We start from the raw sequence: 13,525 nt of genomic DNA, 5'->3' as shown, positions 1-13,525 counted from the left end.
GTCATAGCAGTTTAAAATTACACTTTTATGATATAATGAATAGAAATAATGGTTCACCTGGGGCGTAGAAGTTGCACGTTCCGAAGCTCCCGCAAGATGGTTCCAGTCGTTGTAATGGTGTAAATGCTAATATGTATAATTAGGATATAATGGGCATCAGCCACTCTGAATGACACATGTTTTGGGTTTGATGATACTGTCACTAAAAGCAGCTGAGTGTCTGTGTGTGTGTGTGTGTGTGTGTGTGTGTGTGAGATGCGTCAGTACAGAGCTTCTGCTGCTTCACATCTGATCTGAGCTGCACATGCTGAAGGGGACAGCAGCTGGACACGTGTGTGTGTGTGTGTGTGTGTGTGTGTGTGAGAGAGAGAGTGAACGAGGGGGGGTAGGTGGGAGCAAAGACCATAAAACACTGCAGCCTGATGTCTCCTAGTATCTCTAGTGTTATCTGGTGTTTGCAAAATCAATGGCTAAATTAAGCAGAGAATGAAGTGCTGTTATTTTTGCTTGGTAATGTGTGTGTGTGTGTGTGTGTGTGTGTGTGTGGGCATGTCTACATGCATGGGTGTTTGTTCACTAGAGACTGTTTGAGACATTTTCTCATCAGATGACAGTTGTATATTTTATGGAAAATCTAGCATTTACATTTTTTTGACACCGTTCTCCCTTAAATTTACCCTTAACATATTGTGGCATACAATATGTTAAGGGTAAATTCTCAATATCTCAAAGCACATTTATGGATGTTATTCGGGCTGACCAATTTTGAATAAATATCTAATCGCGATCATTTTTGACTGAAATTGTGATGTGATTTGTGATATCAGAGGGATTTTTGCATTATTATGTCTATTTTCTTTTGAATAACATATTTGAAAATGATTACAAGAAACAAAGATGTCCTCATCAGTCTGCAGAATATGATCTGTAAAGGTCAGGACAATATTTGATCTAAAATGGTAATTTGACACACATTTAGGCTTTAGGCTTTTGAGTAATTGTTCAGCCCTACACCCAATGACTTGTTTATCTGGAAAATGTAATGCATATCAAATCCAAAAATATGTACATTGTGTCTCAAGTACAAACCTCTGAATTACACCACCAATATGCTGAGCCACATGTAGTGAAACGGTCGATAGCTACGCAATTACATGTAAAATAATCTCATTTTCCTACATGCAGGGGAAACCCTGTAAGTTTAAAAATGGCATCCAGCTCCAGGGCTTTAAAAAGTAAAATGTCTGTATCTGTAGAGTTTACTGTTTATAAATGACCTCCAAGATGAAGTTACAGTAGATGAAGCTGTATTGATCTCTGTGGGGAAAAGAGTAGTGCCAGCAGCAGACAGAATAATGCAGGGGAAAGAGAGAAAATGTAGGTTACGCGCACGAGAATGGAATATAAGATGAGTGATCAAAACAATGGCAGGCTAATGTATAGGTATATGTATAAGGATACAGCTGACAGTGTGGGAAAAAGCTGAATATCTAAATATATAGTGAGTATCATATTTGTACTTGCAGTATTTTTAGTTTGTATCAGTCACTTGCAGAACTAGAAATGAGAAATTTCAATAATTCCTCATTTTTGCGTGGATTCTATTTGAAAGTTTTTCTAATTGTCTTCCAAAACAGACACTTGTGCATTATATCTGAGAGTCATGTTACAATCAAGGTACTGGAGTGCAGTCATTTCCAGTCAGGACCCACACTTATTAAAATACACATAAAATCAAACATTCTTCAAAATGTCTAGGTTTAAGTGTCAAGATTAGTATTGTTTATGTAGTAGTTATAGTTTAACATCTTTCCAAAACAGGTTCCCATACCATTTATTTAGGAAGCATTGCTCTAAAGTATACCCAGACATCTAATGGTGAGACAACTGATGGCAACACATGGACACCTCTTCCCCAATCCTGTCAGGCAACTACAAAAACAAACTAAAAAAAGAACGCCCCATAGATAGAGTTGATTTATGAATCAACTTCCGCATTAAAATGTAAAACACACTCTCAGTCTTCTATAGGAATGTGGCAATGCAAGATGGCAGCCTCCTTAAAGCAAGAACCCTGCCTTAAGTCCTTTATTAAAAGGATATTTATAAAAATCTTTATTTGAAGCAATTATACACTTAAGTGTACATTCTAATGGGTAGTATATTCAATAGACACTAATAAACCATCCTTAATGTTAATTTAATTGCAATCATAGCTTAAAATTAACCTATTGAAGAAGAATGACTTTTTTTGCGACTAGTGGAGTTGCCCTCTGTTGGCCGTTTGAGAGAATACAGCTTTCAAGCACTTTGTCAATGGCTTCACTTTACATACTTTGTCTTTGAATATAAGTATTATAGTCAGAAATGGTTTATTATTTACAAACGTGTCACGATTTACATTGTGAATTCGGTTTGTCGACTTTGTCGAAAGTAGGATCCCCTCTAAAAAAGTTGCACTAGTGGGTTTAAACTGGATATTTTCCAGGAACAGAAGAAACTATGGGATTTTTCACCTCTCGTCTAATGGCTGCACAGTCACAGGATGTGAGACTGCAGCCCATTGATTGGCCGAGCCAAATCAGAGCAGTATTACATGAGCCAGTCAATGCCTCTGATAGCTCAGGGCCAGCGGGAATTCTGAGATCGAACCTCATCGCTTGTTTTCACCACCACACCCACCCTACCACCCATCCCCCGCACACACTTTTCACATTTCCCCGTCTCTTTTGTCTTTTTCCTTCCAGCGTCGCTGCATTGCTGCTGTTATCAAAGGCCCCTCAGATAATGGTTATGAATTGAACAGTGTTGCTGTGTGACGTTTAAGGGCACAGTACATACATTTGGGAGAGGCGGATGAGAGACAAAGCTAATTTGTAAAACGAGATTAGACCATTCAACATCCCGACGTGCGTTTGTCAGGGAGGCTGATGGGAATAATTGGTGGGTTGACGGGAGAAAAATAGGGCTGCACATTCTTTTTGTCATTGATTATAATTTTGTGGACTGCGACCCCCTGATTAATCTTTCTTTATTAACACTGTGGCCATTAATTCCTTTCACAGGAGGGTTACTGGTAATACTTGTAGTATCTTCTAATCATAAAAAATGATCTTTTCACTTATATCACAACTTTCAAAGGCCCCATTAGTGGCTGACACAGCAATGTCGTGTATCAGAATCAATTAAGTTATGACACCTTGGTGTAATTACTATGAACAGATGAGGCACTGGTGATATTCAGTGATTCCCTCAGGCTGGTGCTCAGGAATGGATTTAAGGATAATTATTTGTCTTTCAGAAAACACATGCAATAATAATGCAGTATTTGCATTCTCCACTTTACTGGGTACACTTGTTCAACCGCTCGTCAGTGCAAATATCTAATCAGCCAATCATTTGGCAGCAACGCAGCAAAGCTCTCAGGCCTGTAGACAAGGTCAAAACGGCCTGATGGAATTAAAATGGGCATCAGAATGGACGATTAAGAGAAAGGTGATTAAAGTGACTTTGACCATGGTAAACGTGCTCGTGTGAGTATTTAAGAATCTGCTGGGATTTTCCTGCACAACCATCATCAGTTTGATGATGGTTGTCACTTTAATAGGTGTGAGTGTGTAATAGTTACTAGCCATCTATCTAGATAGTCAACTCACTATCTGTCTGTCTGTCTTCCTCTTACCATTTCAATAACATTCAGTCACCACTCATATTGAGCTGAGAACATTTATTTAGTCGATGTATAAGTCTGATTTGTGCTCCTTTGAAGAATGTTGATTATGTGTAAATAATCAAAAAATAAAGCCTCACATAGATTATCAGATTTAATTTGCCACATTTTGATTTTTGAAAATGATAATTTGGTTGAAACAGTGACGTTATACCCGTGTTACAGTTTGGTATAAATTAATATACAGCGCACTCATAATGAGCTATTTTTATAAATCAGTATTTAGTGAGAAGAATTATGAAAGAGCTGGCAGTAGAATACCAACGCAACAGACTGCCTGGCTTATTAGCAAGCACTCAGCCAATGTGATGATCACGGATCTCTGCTGTCAAGGTGCCATTGCTGGTGATGTGTGGACATCCACGACGGCCAGAGTTGGGCTGTGTTTGGTTTGTGTTCTTGTTCGTGTTTGAACTTGAAAGGCCTCTCAAACATTTGTTCCTTGGATGTGAAGACTTGTCCTCTGGGAATTTAGACTGAAAGTCGATGAGAATGTCTCAGTTTTTCTGACAACCACTGTGCACATGGAGGGAATTATCAATATGGTGGTGGAAAACCAAGGCATTTTTCACCAGTGTAATGCAGATTGTGTGATATATTTTATATTTTCAGTACAGTACGTACTCTCACTGCAGACTTTGGCTCTCTTCAGACCCGGCATCAAAAACCGTCCTCTGTGATCTGATCACATGTGAACAGATCACAGAGTAAAGTATGACTAGGACTGGACGATATGGCCAAAAAATAGTGATATTTGAATACAAAATATATGATATAGAATAGATATGAAAAGAAAACAATAACCACATGTTATTGTTTTAACCAACGTGTTGCATATCTGCGGCAAAACACGAGAAAAATGCATTCCTGCATGTCAGTTCATATTTTGGGGCAAAATTGTTGACAATTATTGTCGTTAAACTGTCACCGAAACATCTTGCTTCATTTTTAATGTTTATTCTGCTCATTTCCTGATAAGTGGGGAATAATTAACACTTGACTCCGCCTTTTTTGCCCAAGGGACCAACATTTTTCATCACATTTGTCATCTTTCTAATTACAGCGGGATTGTTGGCTGTATTTTGTCACACCTGTACTCTAATGAGCTGCTGCTGGTGTTTGTGTATTTTCTCGTAGTTTTTGTCTTGTTGTTAAATAATTTCGAATGGACAAACTGGCCAAACATCTTTCAAATGTTTTGAAGATGACTGGATCAAAGAGTAGATTAAAGGTGTGCTTTTGATGATGTGGTGCTCAGCATAATGATGAGGGAGTTGGAGATAGGATATTGAATAAATTCACCTCTGAGTGATGAAGGAAGTGGGTTTTGGGGAGCAGTGTGTAATCATGGTGCACAGTTTGCAGCAAAGTGGGAATTGGGTCCCCTTGCCTTGATTATAAACTCTAAATTAAATGGATATTTAGGCCGACTCTTACCACTTTCATGTAGAAAATAAAACCAAAACCAATCACCGTGCCTCAGTGGAGCTGCAGACTTTCTCTGTGGTGTGTTACCTTATTCATCTGCAGCTCATTTTATCCCGCTGATCTTTATTTTCTGTTTCATAACCTCTTCACCATGCAGCCACACAAAGGTTTAAAAAGAAGTGAGGGGGGTGGAAGGGGTTAATTTGACCTCCCACACACCATCCCTGCCTTCGCCTTCATTGAAACAGTGACACTTTAATCTGCATTGAGTCATTTATATTCCGCGTGGCGCCCTGGCTCACTTCAGATCCAGATAGTGAGCAGCCTGTGTCTCTTACATGCACTTGTGCCGCATAGGAGACTCAACATCTTTTGCTCCTGCGAACACATGCCCTCCTTGTCCGTTCATGAGTATGAAAAAGCTCTCCCATTTGTGTTTTGCTTGTGTGTTTGTGTGCGTGTCTGTGGGCATGCACGCACAGAGTCTGGCTGTGCTGCTGTGTTAGCCCCATTTAAATCTATTATCTGTCCCTCCATGGGCTGCATTCAGAGGGGCTCTTTGCTCTGTAGGGCTGCCCTTTAAATGGCTGTCCATGCCCCTCATTTGTCTGAGGATTCTTCTGAAGCAGGAGGGAAAATGTACAGGCCTTTTGGCGATGCATGAACTCGCGTATGTGTGCGTAATAGCTGGTGTTGGGAGGGAAAGGGATGGGGAGAAAGGGGGGGGGAGGGGCTGCTAATGAGAGATTAATGTGGCGAAGCAGGGAGGGGGATGGAGGAATTAGGAGGTGTGGGGGGTAAGGGGAAGAAAAGGCGATGGGGAAGAGGCTTTTTTTTGCTATGGAAGTAGGGATTCATTAGTGCTGTAAAAGGTAAAATGTAAGCATGGTAATGTAAGTACAGTAGTACAGTATTTTTCAGGTCTGCACAAGACTATTCTTCATTTACCTGCACTTATAATAAGTCAAATGTCATGGCTGCGAAATGTATTCGGGGCATTTTGATGAAAAGGGACCTCTGCACCACTGTTCTTTCTCCCTGGTGCGTGTCTGGCAGGTAAAAATCCAACAAAAGAGTCGACTTTACAGTCGTAGTCGTTTGCCCTTGAAATCACAGGCTGTCAGGTTCTCTATAACTGTCAAAATAAATGTCACATTTTCTACCAGGAGTCGAAAGGAACATAACTTTTTTTTTTTTTTGGCCCAGCCAGCATGTCAATGTGGGACCCCATAAGGGATATATTCAGGCTGACCACATGGGTCCCAAGTGGGTCTGTCCATCCATGTTTGTCTACTATAAGCTCACGCCCCCTTGGTCATCTTTCCAGGCTACATTGTGGGCATGAGCTTTGAGGTCCCTTATGGTTTCAGTAACATGGGCCCCAGACAGGAAGCTCATGCGGGCCAACACGGGAGGGGCCACTGTGGAAACTACGGCTTGGGACCCATATTTTCAGCCCAAGTATAACCCTTATGGGGCTCACAATGACACGCTAGTTGGTGTTGCACGATATTGGACTTTATGCTGATATTTTTCGGGAGAGCTGGTGCCGATAACCGATATTCTTTCTTCCCTGCACCCAACTCCCCACAGTCATTTAACGCTTTCTGTAGTGAAACTGACATGTTTTTCATACTCGTGTCACTGCAAATATACATATAAACTTTCCTGTATCCAATAAAAAGCCAATATCGCCTGATACCAATAGATAGTTCATGTTTTTGAACTTTCCCAGGTTGTGGAATAAGGTACTGACACGTAGAGCGAGTCTGCTCTGTGTGTGCAGTAACAACTGTTTTAGCCGCAGAACAAAATGTTCCTCTCCTAAAATCTGCACCAGGCTAAGTCTGTGATGCCTTAAGATGTTTGGCTGCTTTATCTCACAGTTAGATGGCCTTTTCCCAACAGGAAACACGAAATGTTTGTGCCACACTGTAAACCTTTGACTCCCTGCACCAAAGTCCATACAGAAAATCAGCGATTTTACATCAGGGCTCACAGGTGTTGCTGATCCACCACGGCCTCCATCTTCAAGCTCAAATTTGTTATTTTGTGACTTCTGTTTTCCAAGTCCTTCATTCACATTTACCTCAGTGACGCAACGTTGCCAGATGAGGCCGCAGTAGACCAGCAGCTCCTGTGTCCCTGTGAGACAAAAATGCTGTTTTTCTGTATGGACTTTATGGTGTGGGAGAGTAGAAATAAAGCAGCAAACATATTCTTATGATGTTGTCGACGAGAGGTGTTGCTTGTGAAGTGGAGAGAAAACTGCTCGTTTTACATAAGAAAACGTTCCCTTTTACGTCGTAGATTTAATCTTAGATGAGTTACACAAAATGTGCGCACTTGCTTTTGACATCTGAGTCATTGCTGCTTCCACTCCTGAAGAAAGAGTTTTATCGTGCTGCGTTTTTCACATTCTGTCTTTAGCGTTGCATCACACCTGAGAATCCTTAACCGTAAAAAAATAAAATAGACTTGTGTCTGTTCAGAAGGGACACCCCAAGAGTACAATTGAAGTAATGTATACATAATTTATGTGCCAATTCCATCCAATTACTCCTCCTCCTCCTCCCTGACCTGTCTGTTAGTGTTGGTGTGTGTGTGGGCAGACCTCGGAGGAGAGAACCACACAGGAGATTTGGACATTTCCTACAGGATGAGATTCTGTGTGTGGTGGTGATTAAGGTTGATTATTGTGAACATGCTATCATGCGCACGCACACACACACACACACTTATAACAAGTAGATGTTGAGCCCTGAGATCTGCCTCCCTGACATGAGAATATAGGAAGCTACTGTGCCAATTTAAGCTCTGTTTATTCCTAAATGTAAGAAACCAATTTACACTCGAATGGATGCATTCAACAGTGTTTTGAAAAAGCGCTGCTCACAAAAATGTTTGAGGTCGAAAATCAGACATTGAAATATGAAAATGTTTCCTAAGAAGCTCTGCTTATTGAAGCGCATAATGGTTTCCAATCTTCCAAATCACAAACACAAAGACATATTTGGACATATATAAACACATAAGAATTGTTTGTTCCGTGGTGGCACACTTTAGCTGCCGTCGTATTACGGCCTCTGTGGTTCCAGTCAAAGGGAAATATTTGACATTTAGACGCCAACAGTGGTGTAAAAAAGAAGAGGAAGCACTTTTAACACCTTCCCACTTAATTGACGATATAAGTGGTCACTTCCTGGTTTTCAATAAGTCAGGCCGATTATTTCTGGTAAGCTGTCAGAAAAAGATGCAGAGGTGAATTCAGTGGAAGGGACGCAGCTGTGTGCCACTTTTTTTCCATTCCACATTTAAGTGCTGTTTTCATTTGAGACCATTTTGAATCCCTGAGGACGAACAACTAGGGCTGCAATGATGATTTGGTTGATTGAGTGTTAATGTTTATTCATTTGATAATTGATGAATTGGTTTGAGTATTTATTTTTTTTTTTTCAAAAATTGAAACAAGCTTTCTGATTTTTCAGCTTTAAATGTGAATATTTTCTGGTTGCTTTGGTCCAAAACACAAATAAATAATTTCAACTGTATGTTTGTGGAAAAAAAACTAGACATTTTAGAAGCACTGATCAATGTTTTTCATCAAGCAATCACTCGATCGAGAAAATAATCAACAGATTAATCGATTATGAACATAATCATTCCTTGCAGACATAAAAAAGTACTGAAAACACAATGTTAAAGATATATCGGAAATTGTAATCTCTAACATTACATTAAAAAGTCCAAGTTCCCCCTTAACAACACTCATTGCCAAACTAGGTCTGCAAGTCATGTTGATGTTTCTCTTTATGGTTTGGTTTATTTGGCTTTTTATCAACCTAAACATAAGCTTACTTCAGAACTTCCACGCCAGAAAAAATCCATCTCAGGTTTTCCGGGCTTTCAGTCAGAGAGTTCAGTTCAGTAAACATTTGGGTCTCCAAAAAAAAGAAAAACCTAACTATGAAGTCATCCACAAATTAAGTCAAATAGGCCAACACTCATTGAATAGAAGGGAACAAAAAATGGCAACAAAGATTTACAGATGGGGAACAAAGTCACTGCTTCTGCTTCACCACACGCTCCAGATATGTTCCTGGTTTTTTTGGGCAATCTGGGTTCAAAAAGTCAGGGATTTGAAGAGGGATTTAGTTCCTCAGTTTCAGTTCTAGCCAAACTTCATACGTGGACAGATGGCAAATGCAGACTTTTACACAAAAGTAAAAGCCTGAATGGGCTCTTGGCGCTCTGCTCCATTGTCTCTCCACTGGTGTCTCCGAGAACCTATTTGATTTTAAATGCATCGCATTGCATCACCGAGGGAAATAAAGTCACAGTAAACAGCACCGTGAAAAAATACTTTTTCAGTATATGTAAGGCTGGGCAATAATTCAATAATATTACTGTGTATATATCACCATAAAAATGTTTTAATATCGATATCACAGGGGTTTGATGTCATGTTTATTCACAGTTGTTTAAGAAAATGTTTAAAATCCACAAATATCCTGTCACACAGAAGTAGAAATCTGTACATAAATAGATAAATACATGCATTTTGTCATGATAATTATAGATATCGACCGATTTGAAACTTTCCTTACTGTGGTAACATTTTATGCAAGTACATAATTAATAATAAAGTCAGTATTTTCCAGTGTTTTTCATTGTCAGAGGCAAGGGAGCCAGATTTAGTGACGTTTTGTCTCATGTAGCTTTTTGCTGCAACGATGAATCGATTAATACATTAATTTTACTTAAATAAACAGTTAAATAGGAATATTTTCTGGTTTCTTAGCTCTTGACATTGTCTCTGCAAGGTGTGGAAAACAGGGTTGAACATTTTTCCCAATTTTCTGGCATTTCATGCACCAACAATTCATCGATCAGGTGAAACAATATTTGAAGGATTGATCGAGTCCACGTCGGCTGGACAGAGCTTTGGTCACAGCCTCATTGTTCGTCTCAGGGAGTCCATTAGTCGTTGTAAAACAGCAGAAAGGTCACGGGACTGTACAGTGTCTTCTTGTGCCGGTAATTCTCACCCAGCACTCGCAGGTTTATGGCTCCACCTCCACGATATTTTTTCATGCAGCTCGCATAAAAAATAATCAGCTAATCAAAAACCATGGTAAGGTGATGACACACTAAGGTCAAAAAGTCCCGTTTCCTATTATTAGTTAATGTTGTTTATAGGTGTTTGGTCTGGCTTGAAGATGGAGGGACAAAGACGAAGAGGGCAGGGAAGCAGCTTAGTTCAGTGAAGGAGTAACATTTCAAACGTTGTGTGGAAGACATTCATAGTGATGCACTTAGTTGTTCATATAAAAAAGATGGAAGGAGCTCAGGAGAGGAGTTCAAACCCTGGTGAATGTCGGCTTGTCAGTTTTGGAGAATTTGTTTGATGGAGCGTTCTATAACCTTGGTATACGAGGCAATTTCTTGTGATTTTTACCACCAACAATAGTCTATTTTATCAAAGACCTCTCATAATAAAAATAACAATGTTATATCCATAAACAATATACAGTTTAGAGTCAAATGGTTGAAGAGCTGCTGTTTGACCTTCAAACAACCATGTCAGTCATTTGCTAATATCAACGTCTCTCATGCAACATTAACGTGAATGAGACCATAACGGATTGAGGAGAATTGCTTTCGTGAGGCGTTCCCAAGAGGGTCGGAATATTTTGTGACGGAGACGGAAATAACAGTCGATCTGTTCTTGGATCACAGTGAATAAGTCGTGTGAAGTCACAGATGATTTTTTTTAACGGGAACAACACTCAGGCCAGGGGAGTTGTTCTCACACACACTGAAGGATGCTGTTACAGCTCACGCACACATACTCTCGCACGTATCATTTTTTTGAAATGGCAGGAGGACACAGCAGCATTTACATGCTCAGATTTCAGTGGTTTGTAAATGAAGTAGTACAGGAAGTGAGGGACAGAGACTTGATAGTAAATGTCTTCAGGATGAAAGGACAGAGAGCTGAAATCAATAAAAGTCACATATGTTCTAAACATGACTCAGCTAACATGTTTTTGCTGATTTTTATTTACATTTTACAGTCTGTGCATTGTGAAGTGTCAGATTTTACATTTTTAATATCCGATCCAGGGATTTTGACCTGTATCGGACCAATACCGATTCCCATCCCTCATACTGTTATCGGTTTGATTCCGTCATTTTAGACCCTTACTATAAACTATTAACTTGTTAACAACACATTTGTACAATTTCAAGCTGAAGAAATAAACAGCCCAATAAATAATCCTGCAATAGGACTTTGCCATTGTATCAGATTTTACATTTGTATCTGATACTGAGTATAGTATGGGTTCATCCCTAGTTTTTTTGCTGCTTTCTACTTCAATTTGTACTTCCTGTGAGACAGACATTATTTAGCCTATTGTGCATTAACATAGACCACGGAAGAAGCTGTTCAATTTCGCTGGGAATCATTTAAAATTGGCAAATCCAAAGCCTTAAATTGTCGACCCTACCCTTAAAGCTAGGGTTGGCAAGTCCCCAATAGCAGGCTACACTTTCTAAACAAATGCAAACAATGCATCCTAACTCTTCCCGTCGGCTCTCTCATCGAAGCTCTTTGAAAACGCTACTGTAGAAATGTGAATTTTTGCTGCACTTTCTTCCAATTTTCTGCGATTCACTCGCTAACTTCAGGCTATCTTCTCCACTTCATTGGTGCGCGGCTCTTAGGCCTGTTGTGTTTTCAGGGAGGCGGTTCAGTGCTGCACAGGTGCACCAATCGATCATTCCATGCAATCTGAGCTAAATGATGGGTCGTGTTTATTACAGCACTGCGATGGCGCAGTGGCTGTCAGGACATGAGGAGGAAAAACCAGTGTTTCAGAAACAATTTTAGGGGGGTGCAGATCCGAGAGTTTTCCTCCACAGATTTAAAGAGTTTTCAATTTAGTTTTGTCTGTAAAAATGTAATAAAAACCACAGACATTTATGGTGATGAGATCTGAGTTTGTACAATTTGTTGAATTGTTAAATTATAGAAAGTTTATCCAGGAGTTTCTTTTAATTCTCTATTATATTATCAAATGTTTGCAATTCATTTTAAAATCATATTCATTAAAGCATGACACATACATGTTCCTTCTTGTTAAGGCCTTTAAAACCCCAGTGTGTAACATAAAGGAGGGTTTATTGGCTTCAATTGAATGTACTAGCCTTAAGTATATGACCATAAGTGGAAAAATTGCATTATCACAACAATTAGCCTTTAACATGTACTTTAGGCAAAGGCCATGTTTCTATAGCAACTAATCCTCTACTAAGGTTCCTAGTAGAGGATAGGTTACATGCAGAAAATAAATTTCCCTGTACGAATTATTATTTGATCATTTCTGGTATATGTCTCACAAATTCTACTTTTCCATGATACAGTTTTAGCTCGACTCGACTCGGTGTGGAACCTACGTTAATGCATGTTTTCAGTCTTTTTAACGGATCTACAGTTGGACATTGTTCTCTTGATTCTTGTGCTGGACGTGGCACGACCAGTGACGTCACTCTCTGACCAATCAGTGGCCGGCAGTCTGTTGATTTTAGTATTGGCTCAGCTCAGCTCGCTTGAAACCTCACAGTAGCAGGTACCGTGCTACAACTGTACAAAGGAAAACTGTGATCCAAATGTGGACTGATTCGACGTGTTGTCGGAACTAATGAAAGCATATGTTGTGTTGACGTTTCTTTGATGACTCAGCAGAGGATAATTCCTCACAAATCGGCATCATCAGCCTGACGTCGGGACGTTTTACTCTGCAGTGAATGGTGAAGACAAATGAGTAACAGCATCTGCTTAATGAACAGGCGTGTCCATACGCTGAGCAGCTCTGGTTTTCTGGCTCATTATATTTCCAGTGCGAGTTCAGGTGCTGTACGGTGGAGAAAGCCTTGGAGGACTTTTCTTCATTAGCTACTGTTGTTCATTAGTGTGGGGTCAAATGGTCAAACTCACACCGAATGGCCCCGGGAGGGAATGGATCCTGACCACACACACACAGCAATGATGACCTCCTCACCTTTAACCCCACCTCTTTAGGAATAAAGATGCAAGGAAGCCAGATGCTGTCTCTCAATCTGTAGCTCTAGTTCTTATGGATACAACAACAGAAAATAATTGGTTTATGGATGCCGGGGCGTGATCAATAATCTAAAATGGAGACTTCTCAAGATTGAAAACACAGCAGGATTTTTAATGAGTCTATTACATTTTTGATGATACATGTGTAAAAATTCCACTCAAATCAAAAGATTCAATTATATATCAGTTTAGCGTTAGTGGTTTTATATTGACGACTGGCAGGAAGGAAGTTTTGTTGA

General features: G+C 39.8%; 1 protein-coding gene across 3 annotated transcripts in view; it reads left to right on the top strand.

Moving 5' to 3' along the window:
* Positions 1 to 13,525, top strand: part of LOC122779354 (glutamate receptor 4) — a 120,115-nt gene that overhangs the window by 6,165 nt on the left and 100,425 nt on the right. The window lies entirely within an intron of this gene.

This window comes from Solea senegalensis, linkage group LG13 (genome assembly GCF_019176455.1).
Source record: "Solea senegalensis isolate Sse05_10M linkage group LG13, IFAPA_SoseM_1, whole genome shotgun sequence".
NCBI classification, from domain to species: Eukaryota; Metazoa; Chordata; class Actinopteri; order Pleuronectiformes; family Soleidae; genus Solea; species Solea senegalensis.
The sequence above is the reverse complement of the archived record's forward strand: the minus strand, read 5'-3'. Positions and strand labels throughout refer to the sequence as shown.